This window comes from Trachemys scripta, chromosome 2, assembly GCF_013100865.1.
Source record: "Trachemys scripta elegans isolate TJP31775 chromosome 2, CAS_Tse_1.0, whole genome shotgun sequence".
In the NCBI taxonomy this organism is placed as follows: domain Eukaryota; kingdom Metazoa; phylum Chordata; order Testudines; family Emydidae; genus Trachemys; species Trachemys scripta.
Window position 1 is genome coordinate 133,091,507 of NC_048299.1, and position 23,911 is coordinate 133,115,417.

The following is a 23,911-nucleotide window of genomic DNA, read 5'->3' on the forward strand; positions in this document are numbered from 1 at the left end:
GCTACAGACTATATGACCTGGCCAAGTCATTTAGGGATGGTCTACACTAAAGCTGTTAGTCGACCTAAGTTATCCTACTTACGTTACGTAAATTACGTAAATTACGTAACAGAAGTAGACATAATTTAGGTCAATGTACAGACGTGTCTACATTGCACCATGTTGATGGGAGATGCTCTCCTGACAAAAAACATTTTGTCCCAAAAGATTACTTGTGAAATTCCATTAACAATGTGAATATTCTCATTTTTTTCTGTGAATCAAAAAAAGTTTTACCTACAACTGTTTGTAAAATGCAACTTTCTTACCCCTTACAAAGGAAGCAAGGTTATCATGTCCCTGACCTCCCTAGTTCTGTACACATTAGTAAGACACAGACACAAAGATTAAGATGTGGTATAAGTGGTGCAGTTCTGGTGACTTTGTTGGAGTTACATCTTCTTATGAACGGAGAAGTTGCAGTGACACTTCAAGTTGATGAGAGTCCCCCGGCCAAATTATTAAATTAGGGCATCCTATATACTTAAAATAATCAGGCAGTGAGCATCTAGTGGGAGGAAGAGAATCTAAGAAGAAGTAGACTGTATGTATTTATCTTTCTTTATGCCTGGAGAGGAAGGATGGTCTTGTTGTTGAGACAATGGGCTCTCATTCAGCAGATTGGGTTAAATTATTTGCTCTACCATAGACTTCAGGTGAGTCACTTACCTTTCTGTGTCTAAGTTCTCCATGTGTAAAATGGGAATAATGCTTCTTTTCTCCCAACCTTTGAAAACCCAACCTACATAGGGAAAGACAAGCAAAAGTTCCTGAGGGAGCGAGGCACCCAAATTCTATTGATAGTCAGTGGGATTTGAATACTTATCTTTCTTTGGATTCTTTGTAAATCTGAGACTGAAATCTTTGGAGAAGAGATTATCTTACTATTGGCTGGCACTGACCCCAGTGTTGGGTGTGGCCTCTAAGCACTAATATAAAAATTAACTACAAATTGCTCTTTACATCCTGTTGGGTTGGCCTTGCTGATTAAGGACAATTTTGGGAAACAACTGGATCCAAGTGCATGTGCTGAGATGGGGCTTAAATCTATTTACCAAAAATAAGGAGGACAGCTGTGTGAGGGTTCAGTATAATTGGATGATCCACAGGCAGAGCACTGACAGCTACTAGCCATTCTCAAAGGTGACCCTTTTCTGGTGGCTCCCAGTCCTCCGAAGGCAGGTGCATGTGAGTTTTTCCTATGAATGAGTCTGTATTGAACAAGATTCCCACAATGGTGTGGGCTACTATATGGTTATAGGTCAAATCTGGCAAGACTTCCTGCTTGATTTAATTGGGTCAACTAGTTATATAACTAAAGTTGGGGGCAATTTGACCTGCACACTGCATATGTTTGCTTACAGTGTAACACTGTATAAGTGATGAGAATTGAAAAGTCCACAATCTGTTCATGTTTAAAAACAGGGCCTTCCAATCATGCTTGTTAAGGAATCCTTGTTAAAGAAAAGAGTATTGACAGTTTTAACTGGTACAGTGCATTTCTCCAAGTACACTGTAATACAGGGGTCGGCAACCTTTCAGGAGTGGTGTGCCGAGTCTTCATTGATTCACTCTAATTTAAGGTTTCACATGTCAGTAATACATTTTAACGTTTTCGAAGGTCTCTTTCTATAAGTCTATAATATATAACTAAACTATTGTTGTATGTAAAGTAAATAAGGTTTTTTAAATGTTTAAGAAGCTTCATTTAAAATTAAATTAAAATGCAGAGCCCCCCAAACCAATGGCTAGGACCCGGGCAATGTGAGTGCCACTGAAAATCAGCTCGCGTGCCGCCTTTGGCACGCATGCCATAGGTTGCCTACCCCTGCTGTAATATGTCGTTTCCAAATGCTGTTTAATATCGTCATTTTACTTAATGAACACAAATATTCAACAAGTATGCCCAATTCACCAGCAAATGACTAATTCCAGAATAAAAACAGCTGGTGACAGAGTGTGTTTCTCAATTTGATCTGCCAGCTGTTCTGGGTAGGTGCTTATTTATTTAGAACAAAAGTTTTCACTTAAAAAAAAAAAGATCTCAGAGAGCTTTAGCTTTTCAAAGCATTGTATGAATATTAATTTCCCAACACACTTGTGGGGGAGGTAAGTGGTGGTGTCCTTATTTTAAAGATGGGAAAAAAGGAATGTGGAGCAGTAAAGTGTCTTGTCCATTGCCACACAATGAGTTAGTGGCAGAGCCATGACTAGAAGCCTGAAGCTCCTGGTGAGTAATGGTGCACTTTGAGGACAGAACAGCAACTTAGTGAGTTTAATGATTCTAATGAAGAGAAGACCTTATGAGTCTGAGTTCATTGAGGGGCTAGGATAAAGAGGATTGCTTGTTGGTATAGAATTACCCAAGGTCGTTGGTGCATGTATGATGAATTCTCAGGTTATTAATGGCACTTAAAGAATCAAACACTTTCCAAAAAAGGACGATCAGTAGTTTCAGGACCTATATTTGCCTGTACATCCTTTTACTAGTTAATGTGGTTTTACAGTCACATTTTCACATACCAACAAGGGAGAGAAATATTTTTATAAACAAGAAGGGTCCACACAAGCCCTCGGGGAAGTTGTACATATTGACTTTCACTCTTTCTCATTGGATAGTCAGTCAATTGAAGTGTTTTCAAACGGATGGAGAATTTCCCCCCAGTTTATTACTATCTCCTTTCAGTTACAGTAATCTTAGGTCTGACTTGAAATCTTGGTAGGTAAAAAGAAGACCAAGGAGTTATTTTTAAGTTGACTGTGACTCCTTATAGGAGATAGTTAACTGTTCATCTAGAATTTCATATATATTGTATATTATTTCTCTTGTTTATTTCCTAAAATCTTATTCTAAAAATTTCTAAAATTCAGGAAACTGGACTTAGTATTTAAAAAAATGCAATTAATTTTTCATGCCTTCTTGTAACATCCATGGCTCCCTTGATTTTGGTTGCCTAGTTATCTTAAAAACTGACCCTCCATATTGCAGTCATGTTCGGTATAATAGCACTCTGTTCAGTTTCTCCAGATTTAACAAAATTGCAGCCTTATAGCAGCAGGTATGCTATGTTCTGACGCTGCTTGCTAAGATAGGTCTCCACTATATTAAAATAGCATATCTCACAGAAGAGAAACAAATATGAATTTAGGGTGTTTTAGCTTTGAAAATGTAAAGACAATGAATGTGAAGAATGTTTTACATGAACATGACCTGATTCTTCTGTCCCTGTGTGTGCAGAGATGTGGTTTGATTTTAGCAACCTTGCCTTAGAGGGACTGAACTGATCTATTAATAATTCAGGAGCTGCTACAATATCTAACCTCCCCCACCCCCCAAGTCAATTAAAAATTGCAGCTGAACAGATTTGTTTTAAAAGCAAAGCCTTCTAGAACTGAAATAAATAAATAAATGAAGTGGAGTCAGCCTAAGGGAGGGAAATAGTAATCCCTTAAGATACTAAAAGATATGCTATTGTTATAGGAATTATTTTTGGGAAGTTCTATGGCCTATGTTATGTAGACAGTCGGACTGTATAATCACAGTGATCTCTACTCAACTTAGAATCTATGAATCTCTGAAAAAGACAGGTGTAGGCAATGTTTGATGTATGCATTGATAAACTGGACAAGAACACTGTTACAAAATCTTCCTATTTTTATGTACATGTTATTTAATGCAAAAAATGTACAATGGAAAATTAAATTTGGGAAAACAAGCACTAAAATGTCAAGAAATGCAGTGTTAAGGTTGTGAAATAAAATTCCCCAAAGCCAAGAAATTCAGAAATTAGACTGAAAGATCAAATTTAACCCTATCTTCTTGTGCTTATCTGTAAAGGCCTGATCCAACTTCCAACAAAGACAAGAGACATACTCATGAATTTCAGTCTGAATTGGATAGGGGCCTAGTTTGATCCTTGCATATTATGGACCTTGTCAATTAAAATGATATAATCCACCTCTACCTCAATATAACGCTGTCCTCAGGAGCCAAAAAATCTTACAGCGTTATAGGTGAAACCGCGTTATATCGAACTTGCTTTGATCCACCACAGCACGCAGCCCCGCCCCCCTAGAGCGCTGCTTTACTGCGTTATATATGAATTCGTGTTATATTGGGTCGCATTATATCGGGGTAGAGGTGTATAATTGCATCTAAGAAACTATGTTAAGAACATTAAAGTTGCAAAGTCAAGGACCAAGTTAAGAATTGCCATAATTAAAGGTACCCATTAAACTCCTGCAACATTTCATATCTCCCTAATGCAAGGAGATGCTACATCTTCTGGACCAAATGTATGTAAAACCATTTCTTATATACTTTGGCAAAAGGTATTTTTTTTTTTTACTATTTTATTTTCTAAATGTTTTAGCTAAAACTTTAAAAAAAAGTGTCTGCCTTAGGCTGAATCATAGAAAATAGAAAAATTCATCCCAATTGGTTTAAGTTTGGCAAAGTTATAAGCAACGGAAAACAGAATTTTCTAGTGGAAAGAGATAGACAGCCTCAACAAAGGGGGTACAATTTGTGCCGTCTATAATACAAAGTAGAATTCTAGACAATTATAGACAAAAGGATTCATACAGGAGTTTACTGGTAAATTTCAACACATATATTGATAAGGCCTAAGATGCAAAATCTCAAAAATTCATCTAGTTACTTGCCTCCCTAGAAATTTCACAGGTCAACTCTGGTCCAATCCACACAGTCAGTCACACCCTGGACCTGATTTTCAGCTTAAATGTCAAGATAGAATACATCACAATACAGCCATTGTCTTGGACAGACCATCACCTCATTAGGGCAATGGTCAGAGACCTTCCAGTGCCCAGGCAACGAGAAAGACTAGTGATGCTGATCTGACCATTAAGACTCATAGACTCTGACAAATTCCAAAACCTGATAAAGGACAACAGCATCCCATCCTCGGGATGAGGCATTGAGGACCCAGTGAATCGTTACCTGCAATTCTACAGGGCCTTGGTTATAGACATGTTGGCTGCAAAACAGCCCCTTCCTTCCCATCACCTACACATAACTGATTGGTTTTCTGACTCCCTACACCAGATGAAGACAGATGGGCAGAATCTCCAGCACCAGTAGCAGAAAACAAAGGCTGAATCAGACAGGATGAAACATAATTAATTCCTCAGTGCCTATCCTGAGGCAGAATTACAGGCCAAGAGAACCTTCCGATCATCCTGTGCTGAGGCTGCCATAGAATTTCAAATCAAATTCAAGGTCTCAGTCCTTATCTTCTTCAAAGTGTTTCATGACCTGGACCCAAGATATCTACAAGATCGCCTAGAGCTCCAGGAAGAAGCTGGGTCAACAATTGCATTCTTCTGGTACAATGGAACTCTCAAAAATAAGAGTAAAGCTCATCTGTGCAGGAGACACATGTGTCTCTGGGGGCTGTCCATGTCTGTGGAATGAACTCCCTCCAGGAACTAAGAATGATAACAAACCTCACCTCTTTTCACTCTAAGAGCAGCATACATTTCTTTGACTTTCCTTCTCTAATATAAACATATAGTAGTTGTGTGATGGGTTGTCACCTCTGGGGTGCAGTCCGGGAGCTGTGGAAACCGCGGCACCCTTCTCCGACACACAGCTGGTTTGGGGATACAGCCAGCCTCACCCAGGCCCTGTTATCACCCGACACAACAGCAAGTGGCACCACTCACCCAAACTGGGCTACCTGACAGTCTTGCTAGTCTTCCACCAGAGGGAATATCCTGAGGCCACTTGAGGAAGGAGAAGTTAATTACTAGCCACTGTTGTTCTTTTAGAGTATTGCCTCTTTATATTCATGGTCGCCATCCTTCTTCGCCATTTCTTCAGAGTATCAGGTAAAGAATTCAGAAATTAAAGAATGAAGTGATGGATGACTGGAGTCATTCCCCCTTTTATATAGTTGGAATGCTCCATGAGGGTGGGGTGGGGCGGGACGGGGCGGGGCAAGTAGCCTGATGGACACTGTTCACTAAAAAAAAAAAAATCCACTGTTTGATGCCAGGTAAACTATATCCCACAAGTGTGAACATGCAGAGGTGACACTCTCTAACAATAACAGTTACCAGTAAGTAAGCTGTCTTTCTTTTGTGCTCACATGAGTCCAGGAATTGGGGCTTGAAGGAAAATCCCATATAGTTCAAGACTCATGATAAAATTATGAGACTTGGCAACATTGAGTGTCCTTTTTGGATTTCTAATAGCTTTTATTTAGAGTGAAAGACTTGCAAAAACAAAACTAATCAAAATCTGGATTTTCACTTTGTTACAAACTTGAAAATGGGCTCATCCATTGGAAAAATGGCCACGTTATGAAAATAATTTTAGCTTGAAATGAGACCGTTTCTGATAAAAGAGTGGAAAGATGACGCATGAAATTTCAATTTTGCAGGGATGCTAAATTTAAGGTCACAAAATTGCCCCAAATGAAATTGCAAAGATTTTCTTTAAAAGTTTTGTGGAAAATGTTTAATCAGGTTTTTCACCTCTCTGCCTGCAAAGGCCCACTCAAAAGGAAAATGCATGAGAAGAGATATGTAGCTGTGAATCTTATTTTGCATGAGTTTAAAATTGCTCTAATATTATGTGTTGGAAAGTTTTTATTTCAGTTCTAATATTATTAGGCTCATGTACTACCTCTGAGATACTGTAAAAGAAGAATCAGAGGGGCTAAATAGAAGTAAAAGAGGAAAAAGTAATGACAAACAACAGGCAGATGTTTGAAGTGTGGGGTTGTTGTTTTTTAAATCAAGTATTCAATTGGTTAGAGCGGTGTGCCACATAGAATCACATGAAACTGATTTAAATTTAAATGCTACAATTAGCAAACGTGCACAGCTTTAAAGGGAAAGAGGACATGTATGGCTTTATATCAGTTTTGCAGAATTGTTCATGATTTTCATGTAAAAACAAGTGAAACTCATCCGTTTGCACAGAATTTTGCTTTGGAGGTTTTGGATTTGCTTGAGCCTAACACTAACAAAAGAAACAAAGGTGAGAACCAAACCTATGTAGATTTAAACCACATAAAATATTTGTACAAGTCTCTGTGGATTTCACAATTCTATGAGGACAAGAAAGAACACTACTGCAGCTATTGTCTGGGACTCAGGAAGTATGGGTTTTGTTCCAATATCTGCTTCTCAGGCTGGGACAGATGTATGCCATTTTGTTTCTGTACCTCAATTTTTCCATCTGTAGCTGGGTTCTTATAATACCTCCTGTGAAAGATATGGGATATAGCTATTATCAATATTATGTGTGCCTTTGATTATTTTGCTGTTTGCTAGAGGTTAATTCCTACAGGAGTTCACTTTAGGTATTCAGAAAAGCAGACTATGGCTTTAGATGAGTAAATCACAAGCACTTAACTGGCAATAGCAGTGTCAATGCCTTTGAAGTTTTGTTTCTGCCCAAGCTGAGCCCAGCATTCCTGGCTTGGGACAGTATGATTCAGATAAGAAACTTGGAACAAAACAACTCTTGAGTGGATACACTTATAAATACCGAGCTGGGAGGAGCTGCAAGTTTAATGGAGGGTAGGATTAGAATTCAAAATGTTCTTGACAAACTGGAGAAATGGTCTGAAATAAATAAGGACAAAGTACACTAAGGAAGGAATAATCAATTGCACACATATAAAATGGGAAATGACTGCGTAGGAAGAAGTACTGCAGAAAAGGATCTGTGGGTTATAGTGGATCACAAACTAAATATGAGTCAACAATGTGATGCAGTAACAAAAAAAGTGAACATTATTTTGGGATGGTTTAGCAGGAGTATTGTAAGCAGGCCTCAGTTTCTCAACTTTGTGAACATGTCAATGGAGCCACCGTTGATCCTGAATCCAAGGTCAGATTTTTTTATGCCAGGGTGTAATTCTTCACCAGGATCCAAACAAGTTAAATCTAGCAGTTTGGCATTTCTAGTTTCTAGTACAAAAGGGTTACTTTTTTAGTCTCACTGAAACTCTATTATCACGTAGGAGAAAATCAAGAAACGGCTTACTCAGGATCTGGTCTAAATTCAAACTTGGTGTAGAAAGAAATATGTAGTCAAAGCATTTCATGTTCTGGAGTTTTTACAAGATGGTTTTGATAATGGCTTGCAGACAAATACCATATTTCTGCACAGAAAATTTTACATTTCACACCATAAGTACATATGTCACTTCATTAGAGCAGTTAATCTATTGTGTCCTTTTAAGGTGCATAGAGCTCTGTACTGGGATTTGAACATTGAGCCCAATGCCTTAATGAAAACACCCTTTGAACCTACAAAATCAGTTTGATTATATTACTTGTTTATCAAACTGATTTTTTTAATCACTATCAGTTCAACAAAAACGGTGTCAGAGTTGGGAGCTTTTTCAGTTGATCCATCTTACTACATCTTTCACAAAGATAAGATGGTTTTGAGAATGGATCCCACCTTTTTTCCAAAAATTGGATTTTTAATCGGTCAAAAGAGATCTCATTGACTTCTTTTTGTTCACATTCTTCCCACCCAAAGGATAAGGCATTTGCTGGGTATAAGGCAAGCCTTAACATTTTATCTGAAAAGAACTGACAGCATAAAAAAAAAAAACAGCCTTATTGGTCTTATGTCATCCAGGAAAAAGAGGTGCTAAGACATCTAAATCATCAGTTTCTTGTTGCATTGCTCTCTCCAGCCTGCACTGTCTCTCACAATGCCTTGCTAGTGACCAGCAGCAAACCTCTCCAGGTGCTGTTATCACTCAACACAACTGCATGTGAAGACCCCACACTCACCTAGATTGCATGAATGCTCCCAGAGCCACTCATGAATCACACACAGAAAGGTACCAGAGCCAAATCCTCCTAGCTCCCAGCACTGCACCTCAGGAATATACCATCTTGCACTGCTCAAGATGGGCAGTGCAGATTTATTAATTGAATCACCACCTCATCAATGGAAAGTGGACAAACACCAGCCTTTGCAAAACCTGAGCAGATTTACCATACACTTCAGGCAAACTCACTGGTAAAGATAAACAGTAAAACAAATGTATTGACTACAAAAGATAGATATTAAATGATAGGCAAAAAGTTAGTTAGTTACCAAAATAAAATATAATATAAGCATGCAGTCTAAACTCTCAATCCTATTAGACAGGGCAACATCTAGATTAAGCAGCTTTTCTCACCCCACAGGATATTGCAGTCCTTAACATACAAATTCACCCTTGAAATCTGGGCCAGTCCTCTCAGTTGGAGTCTTCAGAGTGTCCTTGCTGCTTGCAGTGTAGGTGGGTGAAGGAGAAAAGGCCAACCTTATGCCCGCTGTGTTCAGTTTTATACCCTCTGTCCATGTGCTTGTAGAACACAAGTCCAGGCATGTCTCGGGGCATTACTGAGTCTCCAGGCAAGATTGATCAATTCCGCTTGTGTGGCCTCATGCAGGTGAGTCACTGAATTGTGGCTCCCTTGCTGGACAATGGTTGTTGATGGGTTGTTTGAGACCCCACCCGGGTGTTGGTTACTTTCCTTGCTGTTGCCTCTAGGGAGCTAATATCTGGCTGATTCCCCAATGTACAGCATGTTTTAGTGGCAACCATACAACACAATTCTCATAACTTCATATGCATTAATGATATACATATATGGGTAGAGAATTACTTTCAGCAGATCATAACCTTTCCCTTGATACCTTACAAGGCATGCTTTATATGTAAGATCATGATTATATAAAAATGAGGAATATGGGGGTTACAGGATGCTCCCCCAAGGTATAGAATGTCACAGTGGCATCATGGGCCTGAGAAAAGGCAGACCCCTTATGATTAAATCTGTAAAACTGCAACTTGGTCATTCCTGTTACAAGATAGATAGTCTTCAGCTGATGCATCCTTTGGCAGGCAGATCCTGAATGCTATGGTGATTCCTTAGAGTAAGGAATTATCTCAATTATCTCAGTGACATTAGTTTGTTCCCTCCCTAGGAATTTTGTGATGGATGAAAAAATCCTACACTGAGGATCTGTGGACCTAGCCCTGAGAGAGAATGGGAGAATTGTGGTTGTTTACCTGTAAAACTTCCCTTTTTCTAAGGGATAGGTCCACAGTTCCAGCCCTCCCTTAACTTATGGTTAATGTTCTCTGCATCTGCAGTCATTAATTTTTTCTTGTTGTTTATGGTGTACTCTTATTGATTATTGTTTTTGCAAGGTGCTGATGCAGGACAAGAGATTTGCTTTTTGTTTCATGGAGGGGCTAACTTTGAAATTGTCTTGAAACTGAAGGGGTCTTTAGAAAATTGGGGATATTCCCTTATCAGCTGTCCAATCAGTTTTGATTCTGCCAGCAACAGAATGGTGATAGCCTACACAAAGAGGTCTTTGGACGTAGCCCTTTAAAGAAGGGAAAATGTTCAACTTGTAACAACCACAAGTTCTCCCGTTAATACTAACTGGTTTCATTCTTGGAATTATTTGTAATGTAGAATGTCATTGTAGCTACACGACAGAGTTATATTTTGTATGCGTCACTATTTTGGGTGAGTTAAGCTCATGCCAAGATTTAAGCTCTTTAGGCTTGTTTTGAGGTTGAGAAAATTCATACAAGTCCTGTGACTGCATCACTGCAGTTTTCATACTTTCGAATTACATATTTTTGTACTAACTTAAATCCTCTTAGCTGTATGTCGATAGGGGTTATGTAATCTTGACAGCCCCAAATGGAAAGCACTCCTCTATCTTCCCTTAATTTTGTGATGTGACTATCTGAGATGTTTTAAATTTTCAGAGATCTCTTTATAATGAATTCCATGAACTCTAAGTGTTCTTTCTCCCATGTTAGTGAAATTAAGGTTTGAACACTGAAATTAATTTGATTTGTATATAACAGTACAGCATATCCATTGCAATAATTTTATCTAAGAGTTATTTTTAATTTTCATTCCACTAATATCACAGATGCTTTCCCACACAGTTGGCTGTTTTTAGCCTAATTATATTGTTTTGTGTCATTTTTAGAATATTGCAAAGCATTGGAGGCTGTTCTCCCATTTGGGGCATTATCATCTTAACTGCCACAATCCTGTTCTGATAAAGAAACGGAGCTCAATGTAATTTATTTGCTTATTGAGTCTTCTTGAAGAGGCTGACAAAAGCTTCAGTCTTACATAGAGAATATTAGGTGTCAACAGCTGCAAATTATGAAAAGCTTCCAGAAGTAACCTTGTCATTAGCTTCCAAAACCACTCTTGTTGACACAAATAGGAAAGAACAGATTAATACAAATGCATGGTTTGAAGGCACAACAAGATGACTAGATAAATAAATATGTTTAAAATTCCACAAGGCCATGTAATGTATAAATTATAATCATACCCATCAGATTTTAATTCCTATGTTAAATATGAAGGCTAATAGAAAATAAGTTAGCCATTTTACAATAGTGAATCTTGACATTCTTTCCACTTACCAAGGGTACTTTTTTCGTTTCTATAGAGAAAAGGTTATAAGCTTGATTCAGCACAACACTAAAGAGAAAAGAATTATTCAGCTGAGGTTTGTGTGTGTGTGTAAGTCTGTAAGCTAAATCTTCCATTTCATAAGAACAATTTATCTCATTCTAAAATGTTATTTTCTATGGTCACATAGTGCATTTAGCCTCATATAGTTGATATATGAACAATCTGAATGAATAAACTATCATAAGCTCCAAGCATTTTGTTCTTTATGCCATATCCACACCAGGGATCAATTTGGCTCATTGTTTCTCAATTTTAATTTACTCAGACACAGAATCATGGAAATGCTGCTCTGGTAGGAGCCTTGAGAGATCATGTAGTGCAGCCCACAATGCTGAGGCAGGACCAAGTAAACCTAAACCATCCCTGACAAGTTTATGTTTAACCTGTTCTTAAAAACCTCCAATGACAGGGCTTCCAAACCTCCCTTGGAAGCCTATTCCAGTACTTAGCTATTCTTCTAGTAAGAGCTTTTCCTGCTATCTAACTTAAATCTCCCTTGCTGCAGATTAAGCCCATTACTCTTGTCCTATCTTCAGTGAACATGGAGAATAATTAGTCATTGTCCTCTTTCTGACTCTCCTTAACATATTGTAAGTGTGTTATTGGGTGCCCCCTCAGTCTTCTTTTTCTAAACATATCCAGTTTTTACTATTCTGCATAGGTAAAGTTTCCTAAACCTCTTATAATTTTTGATGTTCTCTTCTGGACTCTTTTCAATTTGTCTACATCTTTCTTAAAGTGTGGTACCCAAAACTGGACACAATACTCCCTCTGAGGCTTCACCAGTGCTGAGTAGAGCAGGACAATTACCTCGTGTGTTTTACATATGACACTTTTGTTAATACACTCCAGAATCATATTAGCCTTTTTGCAGTTACACCACACTGTACATTCATATTCAGTGCATGATCCACTATAAGCCCCAGATCATTTTAAGCAGTACTACTGCCTAGCCAGTTATTCCCCATTTTCTAGGTGTGCATATGATTTTTCCTGCCTAAGTGTAGTACTTTGCACTTTTCTTTATTGAATTTCATCTTGTTGATTTCAGATTAAGGTAGTTTTGAATTCTAAACTTGTCCTCTAAAGTGACTCCTCCCAACTTGCTGTCATTTGCAAATTTTATAAGTGTGCCCCGTTATCCAAGTCACTAATAAAAATGTTGAATAGTATCAGACCCAGAACAGACCCGTGTGGTACCCTACTAGATACTAGTTTGACTACTCTTTGAGTATGGTCTTTCATCCAGTTATGCACCCACCTTATAGTAATTTCATTAGACCACATTTTCCTAATTTGCTAATGAGACTGTCATATAGGACAGTCTCAAAGCCTCACTAAAATCAAATATATCACATTTATGATTGAAATTCTTGAAATGCTATGTACTCATATAACTTTAAGATAGTCTCTTGTAAAGTTCTAAAAATAATTGGTTCTGCCCTGTAGCAATCATGTTGGGCTCAGTTCAGCAGGAATGTTTAACTCTCTGGATAAGGGCAGGTGCCTTTAGTGCATGCTAACGCTCTTCTGATCTATTTAAAAGAGCTAAGTTATATTGTTATTATCAAAAGGCAAATCAGACGCTGTCAGAAACAGAGTGTGGATTATTATAAACAATACATGTGCTATTCACTCTTCTGTATCTCTTTTTTATTTTAGAGTTGGGCAGAGAGGACATATGATGGAGCAACCTGCTACTGGATGAGGAATGAATATTCTTGACAAATGCAGGGTGGACACAAAGCCCATCTCCTGGATTATTTTACAGATATGTTATCAGAGAGGTGTCTCTTTTATACTTTGACACCGCATGGTTTTTATAGTTTATCATTCCAAAAAAAAGTGTCATTGATTTGTTCTCATCTAAGTACCTTTATGCACAGAGTTATTGTAACTTAGGTACGTGCACCTCCAGTGGCCATGAGTCCTCTATGCAGATATTCATTTCAGTAATGATTATGATTTTATATTGTCACCAATTATGCTACAGTAGATTAAACCAGATTTGCCACCATAACATCAGGAAGAGAGGTCTAAATTTACCTATTGTAGCTCAACTCATCTTATGAAAACAGTGAACATAACATTTCTCCTCTTCCCCTCTTTCCTGGAGAATACTGAAAGTCTTCTATTAATCTGACTCCAATAGTATTTTGAAATACTCTTTTATCACACCATCCTTGTTTAGAGGAGTTAGAAAGGGAACATGTTAATGTTTAATGTACTAATGCTTTTAATATGCTTAAAATGTCTGTGAAACCAATTAGTTTTTTGCTTTAAATACATCCCATTACCATTAACCTTCTACATTTTTTTTTTGTGATCCAAGTAAATTCTTTGGCAGCCATGGGCACAGAGGCCACAATTATCACATGTGGACTGTAGTTCATTTATAAAAGCATTACAGCATTATATAAGCATTAAAGCCTTCTCCTTACTCTGTATATTAAATGAGGGAAGTCTATGCCCTTAGATAAAGATATGGGAAAGCTCCTTACTTTGCTTATTAATTATAGGGAAAATCCTTTCCACTACTCCCTGTATCAAGTCTATTTACTACTAGCTGGGCTAAGTTCAGAGTTATCCCACAGTGGCTCAGGAGAGGGTTTTGTTTTGTTTTTCTTTATTCCCAAACTTCATAACACTTGATGGAGTCACTCTGCGGTCCTCAGCTTTAGGACTATAAGAGCCTTGGCTTGGATTGCATCCCTTGACCCTGCCCCCAAATCTTTTTCCATGGCCATGTACAGGGAATCCCCCACAGTATTGAGTTATGTGATGCACAGGAGTTGAACGCTTCCTACACAGGTTTCTCAGATTCTGTCCCTAACTGTACAGCTGAGCTGCACACGTTTAATGCAGCCAGGGTCCTTTCTGAAGGAAGGGAAGAAGTAGTTTATATGTAGTAGATAAGGAACCACATATATTCTTCTAGCCATAACTAAATTAACACCAGCTACCTTGTGGCTGCATTTCCATAGCAACACATTATTGAAACAGTGAGAAGAAGTTATTATCACAGGTAACAGAGACCCACAGGTGTGGAAAATACTGATTTGTGCCATTAGTGTTGCAAGCTTCCTTCATCTAAAAATGTAATTGTAAATAAGGAATCATCATTGAGCTGGTCGCTTTCCATGGGGTCCCAGAGGGATTGGTTTGTGGCCTGGTGGTTTTTAACACCTCTATCAATGACCTGTAAGAAAACAAAATCATAACTGACAACATTTGCTGATGGCACAAAAATTGGGGGAGTGGTAAATATTGAAGAGGACAGGTCACTGATTCAGAGCAGTCTAGATCACTGGGTAAACTGGGCATAAGCAAACAATATTTGTTTTAATATGGCTAAATGTAAATTTATACATCCGTGAACAAAGAATGTAGGCCATACTTACAGTATGGTGGATTCTATCTGGGGAAGCAATAACTCTGAAAAAGGTTTGGGGGGTATAGTGGATAAAGTTGAACATGAGCTCCCAGTGTGATGCAGAGCCCAAAAGACTTAATCTTATCCTGGGATGCATAAACATGGAAAGCTTTAGTAGGAATTGAGTTTTTTACCTCTGTATTGGGCACTGGAGTGAGTACTGCTAGAATACTGAGCTCAGTTCTGATGCCCACTATTCAAGAAGGATGCTGATAAACTGCAGGAGTATCAGAGAAGAGCCGCAAGAATGATTAAAGGCTAAGAAAACATGTCATATAGTGACAGACTCCAGAAGCACAGTCTATTTAGCTTAACAAAGAGAAGATTAAGAGGTGACTTGATTACAATCTGTAAGTACCTACATGGGGAATATTTAATAATGGACTCTTCAATTTAACAGGGAAAGGTATAACATGATCCAATGGCTGACAAATTCAAACAGGAAATAAGATGTATATTTTTAATAGTGGGAGTAATTACTCATTGGGACAATTTACCAAGGGTAATGGTGGATTCTCCATCACTGTCAATTTTTTCAATCAAGTTTGGCTGTTTTTTTTTTTCTAAAAGATCTGCTATAGGAATTGTTTTGGTGAAGTTCTAGGGCCTGTGCTATGCAGGAGGTCAGTCTAGATGATCACAGCAGTCTATTTTGGCTTTAGAATATATGAATAATCTTAAAAATACAATCATTTCAAAGCCTATTTTATAAAAATGTATAAGGTACCACTATCAGACCAAACTAAAAGGCAACCCTCAAGGCTGATGTACTTGAAATGTAATGACAACATCCAGTTTGGTGCTAGTCTGTAATATGTCAGTCTCCTGGACTCAAGATTCCTAATTCTACTTAAAAATGGAATCTGCAATGACAGACATGCTCAGCCACATCTCTGAACCCACCATTTTCCCTACTCAAATTATTTATCCCCAACTTTTGTAAATTCCTTGGTGCAGGACTTCTAAGTCTATGTACAGCACCTAACACTGTAGATTTTGGGCACAGCTGTGATTCTAATTTATATATTGTATCATGATAATGCCTGGATGCCTCAGCTGATATGCATATCCCATTTTGCTAACTGCTTTAATACACCTGGTAAGACACAGTCCCTTCCCTAAAAAGCTTATGCTCCAAATAGAAAAAAAAAGGGGGGGGCAAGGAATTATTATACCTCTTTTACAGATGGAGTACTGAGACACAGATAAATTGACTTGCCCAGCGTCCCATAGCAAGACTGTGGTAGAGCCAAGACTTGAACCCAGATCTACTGAGTCCCAGGTCAGTGCCTTATCCGCAAGAAAAAATAATAAATCTGATTAATTCAATCCTTCTACTAACAGAACGATGTGCTTTATGGATAATTTTGTTAGATATATTTATTTTTAAAAATACCTTTTTCCCCTTAACTGTGGATTGATCACAGGCATTTCTGGATTAGCTATTTGAGCTGCTTGTTAGTTGCGAGCAAGCAATTAAGCCCTATAGTGATTCTATTCTCCTGCTGGATGAGCAAAAATATACTTTCATTACAAACAGTTGTGTGTATTTTACATTAGGTTGCTGGAAATACAACACATTGAATTGATATTTATATTAAACTTTACACCTGAAAAATGTGATGACAGATCAAAATTCAAGCAAATATTTATGGATTCTTTTGAGCAGCATTGAGCAGCATTCACTTAGCTTTGGTGTTCACCATGGGAGAAAGCTTTATTCCATTGTAGGTGTTACCACAAAACAAATAAACAATCATGTTAGAATTCAACAATAAATGAGAGAGAACACCACTATAAGGACCAAAATAAATAGTTAGGTTCCTAAGATAGACTCCTCCATGGAACTGATCACCATTACTGTTGGTATCATCCCTTTTATTCATAGAAAGTATTTGTTGTTGCTCATGTTAGGATAGTGTTATTGAATATAACTTTAGCAACAATTATTTTAATCTTTCTTACTGATTTGTTTATTTGTAATTGTATTGCACGGACTGCATAGCTTACTCTAGAAGCTTTTAAGTACTAGTAGATATATAAACATTTACAAAATCAGAGCTGGCTGATTTTAAATGAGATAGAAGTGGGTCGGGCTGAGACCACATTGAGAATTTCATTTATAATTTGGGAGGATTGTTTAGCTGTTCTGTCTCATTTTTCCAGCAGATATAATATTATCGAGACAATAAATCCTTTCTTGACATCATCTATTCCTGTTGAAAGCTCTAACAGATAATCTTGTCCCTTGTGAAGTTCTGAAGGTTGTTTGCAATTTACAAAATCTGCATCAGTCATATCTACTCTTTGAGGACATTGTGCCTGCCTGCAGCACAATGCCACTATGTGTTCCTGCCAAGGCAGTGTATCTTTCCCCTGTCAGGCACCATAGCCTTTAACTTTATGCTCCAATTAAACTTAAAGTGTATTGGAAACAGGAAATAAGCCTCAGCTGTAAAATTCGAGTTCAGATTGAAAAATCTAGTTTGTTTGTAGCAAGTTATATAAAAAATAAGTGTCTAGAAACCCCAGATTGGTTGCATTCAGTTGTCTGCAATGATAGTCAGAACATTTGAGTATTTTTAGAAAGTTTGGCTGGTTTATTTTAGAAACTAAAAGTCACTCTGAAAAGTGTGGCCTTTTAAAGGCCATCAGACCCCAGTAGAACTTATCAGAGTTGCTGGTTAACAATTTAGATATCACAGCTAACCTAAGTGTTTAACGAAGTAAGTTCCCAGCCCGTTTCAGTGTGAAGATAGCTTTGAAAATATAAACTAATAGATTGCTATGCTTCGAGTTTGTCACAGTGACATTTCTTCATCGCAGCATAATCCTTTTTCCACCCTTGTCCCAGACAGTGCTTTCCACTCCAAAAGAAGGTGGGGGCATTCAGTGGTGGTGCTAGACCACTGGGGCCCTAAGCAGGAATACCCCCCGCCCCCGAATACTAAACAGGCAAGTTCTTATGAAAATAATAATAAAAAGCAATTGAGGGCTCCCTTGAGCTGCTTGGGGCCCTAAGCAATTGCTTAGTCGGTTTATGTCTAGCGCTCGCTCTGTGGGCATTTCTAGAAACTCCAATTCAATAAATGAAGAATTTAGAGGCAGCTATTGGGCAGTCACCTAGCTTCTCTCAGCCAGAACATCTTAGTTAACAGTCACAGAGTTTAAGGCCAAAAGGAAATACCAGATCATCTAGTCTGTCCTCCTCTATATCCCAGACCGCCAGCACCACTCAGCACCTGCACATGGAACACAGTTGGAATGAGACCAAAATATTACAGCCCACAGGAGACTGGACTGTTGTGTGCCACAGGCAGAGAATAGGAGGGACTGAGGTGCACCAATGCCTGAGCCCCTGTAATGGCAGGGAAATATTTAAGTGAGAGATACACAGATAATCATAGCAAGGGACCCCACCCACACCCTGCAGAGGAAGGCAACTCCCACAGCCAATAATCTTACTTTTGTGAAAACTGCAATGTGATTTTCAGTTCATAAGGTTCTTGGTTCTTCATCTCTGCTGAAGGATTGTTCCTGAATATCATGGTTCACTAGTATGCAAGAAGGAAGTGTGCCATCTGTTGAATTGACCAACCACCAGATCTTAACACCTGTATTTGTCTAGGATACCTTCCATACAAGTAGTGGCCAGGCCCAAACATTTTTACTTAATGAGATTTGACAAGGTCACTGCCCAAGAAAATAAAGGTGTATCAAAGTGAAACTGTGTCAATCATCACTCTTCATTGATTACTTCTAGCATTGTCATGTGCAAACTTTAAAATCTGCCTTTCACTTTTAGTCTGGCATTTCACTTATGATTTGTTGTATCCTGTTCATGCTTGTTGTGTTTTTGGTTTAACCCAATTTAAATGAGCACATTTAATCCTTTTAAAGGAATATGTGGATAAACACCATTACCAGAGCTGGTGAATACTGCAAAAAACATATTTGATTGAGTTTTACTCCTGTGAATATTCATGGAAGTGAATGTCAGACACTCATGCTAGAGTATTCAGAACAAGTACTCCATATAGTCATCCAGTAAGGAAACAGGACCCAACCCATGTGACTTGTATGATCGAAGGACTAATTAGCACAACTTTAATTTGGAATATCAAGTACCATTCTCAGTTTACTGCTCATTATTTAAAATTACTCCATGACATTTCTATGGATTAATAATAAATTAAAGAAAATTGATCTGCTTGCAGATGTTCCCTGACCAGAAAAAGGCTGAATTATTTGCTCAGCTCCAGTTAATTCTACACGAAGTGACAAAGTTTGGTGCAAGAAAAGTTTAGCAGGAATATCCCATATGTATTAAATAAATTAGTACAGTATCCTGCAGTAATGATCTGAAATATTACAGCTGGAAGAGATCATAGAATATTGTTTTGGTTTATTACAGTATTGTATTGTAGCTTTTAATATGGGATAACAGAAGGGATGAGAAGCAGAGGTTGACTTTATTTCCTTCTATTTCAGTTTAGTTAACATCCACTTGTTTGAACTGGTTGCTCAGATTTATAGTGATAGGTATCAGAAAAGGATTGGATTCACTTGCGTTATTGGTTATTTGCATTTTTTTGCTTGAAAAGCATTACAAAATCTGCAGCTAAGGTGTTGCTTCTTAAAACTTACATCTGGTCATTTTTGTTAAAGAAGTCTATAAATGCTGGAATATGTTCCCTGTTTGAAAGGAGAAGTTATATATGCAATCTTGTTTAACCCACATCTCAGGTGCAAAATTTACACTATACTCCCCTATGCAGAAAATTCAGATGAACGTGAAGCAAGACTCTGGATCTTGATGTTACTTGAACTTTACTGGGAGTAAGAGAAGTGTCTGAATTCAAACTGTCTGGGTCTGAAATTTGCTGCTGGCCCTAAGATCCCAATTCAAAAAGACTTTCTGTATACCATCCAGATGGCAATCTCCCTGTGGAACAACTCAGCAGCTGTAGTCATCTGAGGAGATTTAGCTAACATTTCCTGGTTTAAGAGCACGAGTCACCAATTCTCTTAGGCTCTTACTAAGAAGGAAATTTTTTGAGGGGTAGGAGGTAGAGGAGTTATTAAGGTGGTAATGTTGAAAAGTCATTATTTTATGGGGAGATTGACTGATATGTTGTAGGTATGTTTATATCCTATGGAAGAAAGCTAGGGTCATGAGTGGCTGACTTTCTGTAGGACCAGGGGAGGCCTTTTCACTTTATTTTTGAAAAATATTTATAAGCACCTAGAGGTTATTAATAGGCTGGAGATTGATAATAAAATAAATCTAAATAAAATCCAGACCAGAATTTTGTACCTATGGCTCATCTGTAATATTTTCTAGAAAGACTTTCTTAAACACAACATCTAAGACCATGTCCAAATTATCCTCCTCTGTATCTCCAGCCTCAAGTGAGTTTGGTAGATACGAAACAAAAAGGTCCAGATGTTTCTGGCACATCCCATAATGCAAATGAGATTCATGAAATTTCCACTATACACATCCGAAGAAGTGGGTATTCACCCACGAAAGCTCATGCTCCAATATGTCTGCTAGTCTATAAGGTGCCACAGGACTCTTTGCTGTTTTTACAGATCCAGACTAACACGGTTACCCCTTTGATACATGAAATGGCTGAATCTTTTGTCATTTCCTCAAAGTGAAATTAATAATCTTTGGGCAAATTTAGTTTTGTATCTATGTGTGTGTGTGGGGGGGAGAACGTTACCATTGTGAAGCATTTGTAGATGTCAAAGAAGGTCCTGTAACATATAGGAAATTCAAAAGTTATCAGTGAACAGCTCTGACAAGAATTGCTCTTCTCTACCTGTTGTATCCATGTTCCATTAGGTTCCTAAACTGATCTCCAGGATTCCTGATAGCATTTTTTCCAGATAAAAGACTCTTAGGCATATCACTTAACTTTTTCAAAATTCATCTGGAAAAGTTCCCAGATGACATATGTGACAGATATGGAAATTTCCTGCAATATCCTCGGAAGACCTTACTGTAGTAAGTGTATGTATTTTTGTGAGATCTGGGAGTTCAAAAGATTATACTGAAAATGTGCCAGACAAGCATGGACTCTTGGGACAATAAGGGTTAAGTGGATTTCCTGGGTGTGACAATTGGGGTCCAGACACCCCAAAGGCAGAACAGAATGTTAAAACTCCAAAAAAGGAGCAGTTAAACCAACTTATTACCTACTGTATTATTGTACAATAGAAGTTATTAAGTAATGTCTTTATGAAAGATTGTCATGTTCTGAACTTGATGCTCATTATGACAGATGTTTACAGACTGTGGTTATTAATTTACAAATTTGTGTATATAGAAAACTCTGCTCATAAACCTCATAACCACTTCACAGCAGGGCAGTGAGCAGTCAGGTAGGGAGGAGCACCTTCCAAGCCAGTTTCTTATACAAAACTGACTTCAAGTATCCATCCATTGTCCAGTCCAGGAAAAGAACCTGGTGGCCATACAAGTTAATGGAAAGACAACTGGGAATTACTCTACTTTTAATATCTGTAGTGACTGAAGAAAGAAAACTTCAAACACTTTTAAAATGTAAGGTGTTTGAAGTGAAATTCATCCAGAAACCAAGGGGGAAGCTGTCTGTGAAACACTGGTTACCTCTCCGCCTCCCAACAGTTAGGGGGCACATTGGGAAACTGTTCAAAGGCAATAGGTAACATGTATTTGAAAAGGGATTTTATCTAATAGAGAAGGTAAATCCTGAAGCTGCATCTTTGTGTATTTTTGTGTAACTTGTCTATACTTGCTTTTCTTACAGTTTCATCTTTGAATCTGTGTTTTTCTATTAAATAAATGTTTGGTTTATTTTTACCGACAACAGGTCTCTGTTATGCAAACTTTGTAGAATGTGGTTGCCAAAGTGAATTGACAACTGTGGGGCTGCTTTCATGCTTTTGGGGGTGATGAAGCACAGGGGAATAGTCAGAATGTCTGGTACAGGAACTCAGGAAAGACAGATTTGAGGAGAATTGGGACTGGAAGGGCTGTTGGTGTTAAACTGAATGGAGTAACTAGCTCCTGGAAGCCAGGTGAGACGTTGTGCTTATGGGCAGGCTCCTGGTGCCCAGAATCTGATCCATAGCAACACCGCATTAAGGCAGACAGTGACAGAACCCCCTACCAATCTGAGTGATTCCCAAAATGTCACAATGGCAATGACATTAAAGGAGTTGTACCACAATATCAGCAACCTGAGGTTCACATTCCAAACTCTTGCTAAACAGACCCTAACGGATTCAAAAGCGAAGGCACAAAGTACAAACTCATGGTTTATGTATTCTGTTTATCTCAGAATCCCTAGAGAGAGGTTAATACAAATCCCCCAACTCCAGTTACACTAAAACCAAGCTATTTAAAGCTATGGCCTAAGCGTAAGGTCATTGTCTGCTGTTTACTTGTTACAGAATCCCAAGATCAAAGGCCTGAGTTGTATAAAGAAATGGCTGATCTGCCTAGCCTTCATTCTGATTCTGGATCTAAGATGGATGAACTTGTAATCATGGGAAAAAAGCAATTGTGGGTTTTGGATAACTGAAGCCTACCAAAGCCTAAGGAGGTGACCTCTGGTAAAGCTTTTTAGCATGTACATAAGGTCTTTTATCGTTTTTAATACTTTCTCTGTAATGCTTTTACCTTAAGAATAAGTGTGCTTGCTTAGAAGGAACTGTTTGGTAACTTATAACTGCTGGCAATGCACTTGTCATAGCCCTCAGAGAAAAAGCAAACAGCAGATGCTAGCCTTTTAGGCTTTCTGGCTTGCTGGAGATATCACTGTAAGGCAGGGAGTTGTGCAGTGTTAAAATGGTGGTGACTAACAATTTTGGGGTTCATTGAATAACAGACCAGTGAATGAGAAAGGAATACAACTAATAAAACAAACTTGATAGCATCTCTGGTGAACTGCTGCACACAGCCATGCGGTGTTCCCCACCCTCACCTCCAGGGCACCTCTCCAAATTCCCACACTCACAACACAGTCTCTTATGAGGGAGCATCTCCAAATCACAATAATATCTTTATATCTTCCCTCTTAAAGAAAAATTAACTCATATATACACACACACACACACATATATATAAACAGTTAATAACTATCCAATAACACATACATTACATTCTCAACCCATCTAGTACATTTCTATAAACCCAATGTGTCAACTACCTAGAGAGGAGAGATTACTTGCACATCACTCTTGAGTGAGTCTTTATCACTCACTTTCCTCAAATATCCCATCTCCAGGCAGTGATTAGCAAATCACTATGAGACTTTCAGGACATTTAATATCCAGCTCTGATCTGCTCAGTATCAGCCTTTCATTAGGGTCTGAATTGTTCTCTTGTTCCTTGATAGTTTCTCCTTTGTGCTTTGATGATACAGGACCAGTCAGATGGGAAATGCTGGAGTACACATCAGCTGTCAATGGAATAGCTAATGTTGTGGAAGAAGAGGAAGTTAAAAAAACAAGCAGAATAAAATTATCTTAGGTTTATATAAAGCTCTAACTTTTGTATATGCAAGAACTTAATAGTCAAACTATACTTCCGTTATGGAGCTAGTATTAAACTAATCTACTCACTATGTGGGTAAATCCTATCTTTCCCCCTCAACAAGCTTGAGTAAAAACATATTTCCTGCAATGAGCTTGGCAAATGCAGGGTCCAACAGGAAGGAGAGGAGAGGAGAAGACTGAATCCTCCACATCCCCAAAGTGTTAATGAAACTGCAGTTGTGCCTATGTCACTTTTATACCAGCTTAGAACAAGTGAGGGGAAGCGGTCACTGTATCCATATAGCTTCATATCCACCATCCCCACCCTGGCTTTTTCTCCCCGGCACCCAAACTGAATGAGTGCCTAGTGCAGCTAGTGCACTCACTGGGTGGGATCCC

The 23,911-nt window shown here is 38.2% G+C and overlaps 1 long non-coding RNA gene across 1 annotated transcript in view; it reads left to right on the forward strand.

The window, feature by feature from the left end:
• LOC117871582 overlaps positions 1 to 14,197 on the forward strand; it is a 35,765-nt gene extending 21,568 nt beyond the window's left edge. The window contains exon 3 of the long non-coding RNA XR_004644289.1: positions 13,213 to 14,197. This is a non-coding gene — a long non-coding RNA (uncharacterized LOC117871582). The remainder of the gene's footprint in view (positions 1 to 13,212) is intronic.
• Positions 14,198 to 23,911: the final 9,714 nt, after the last annotated feature.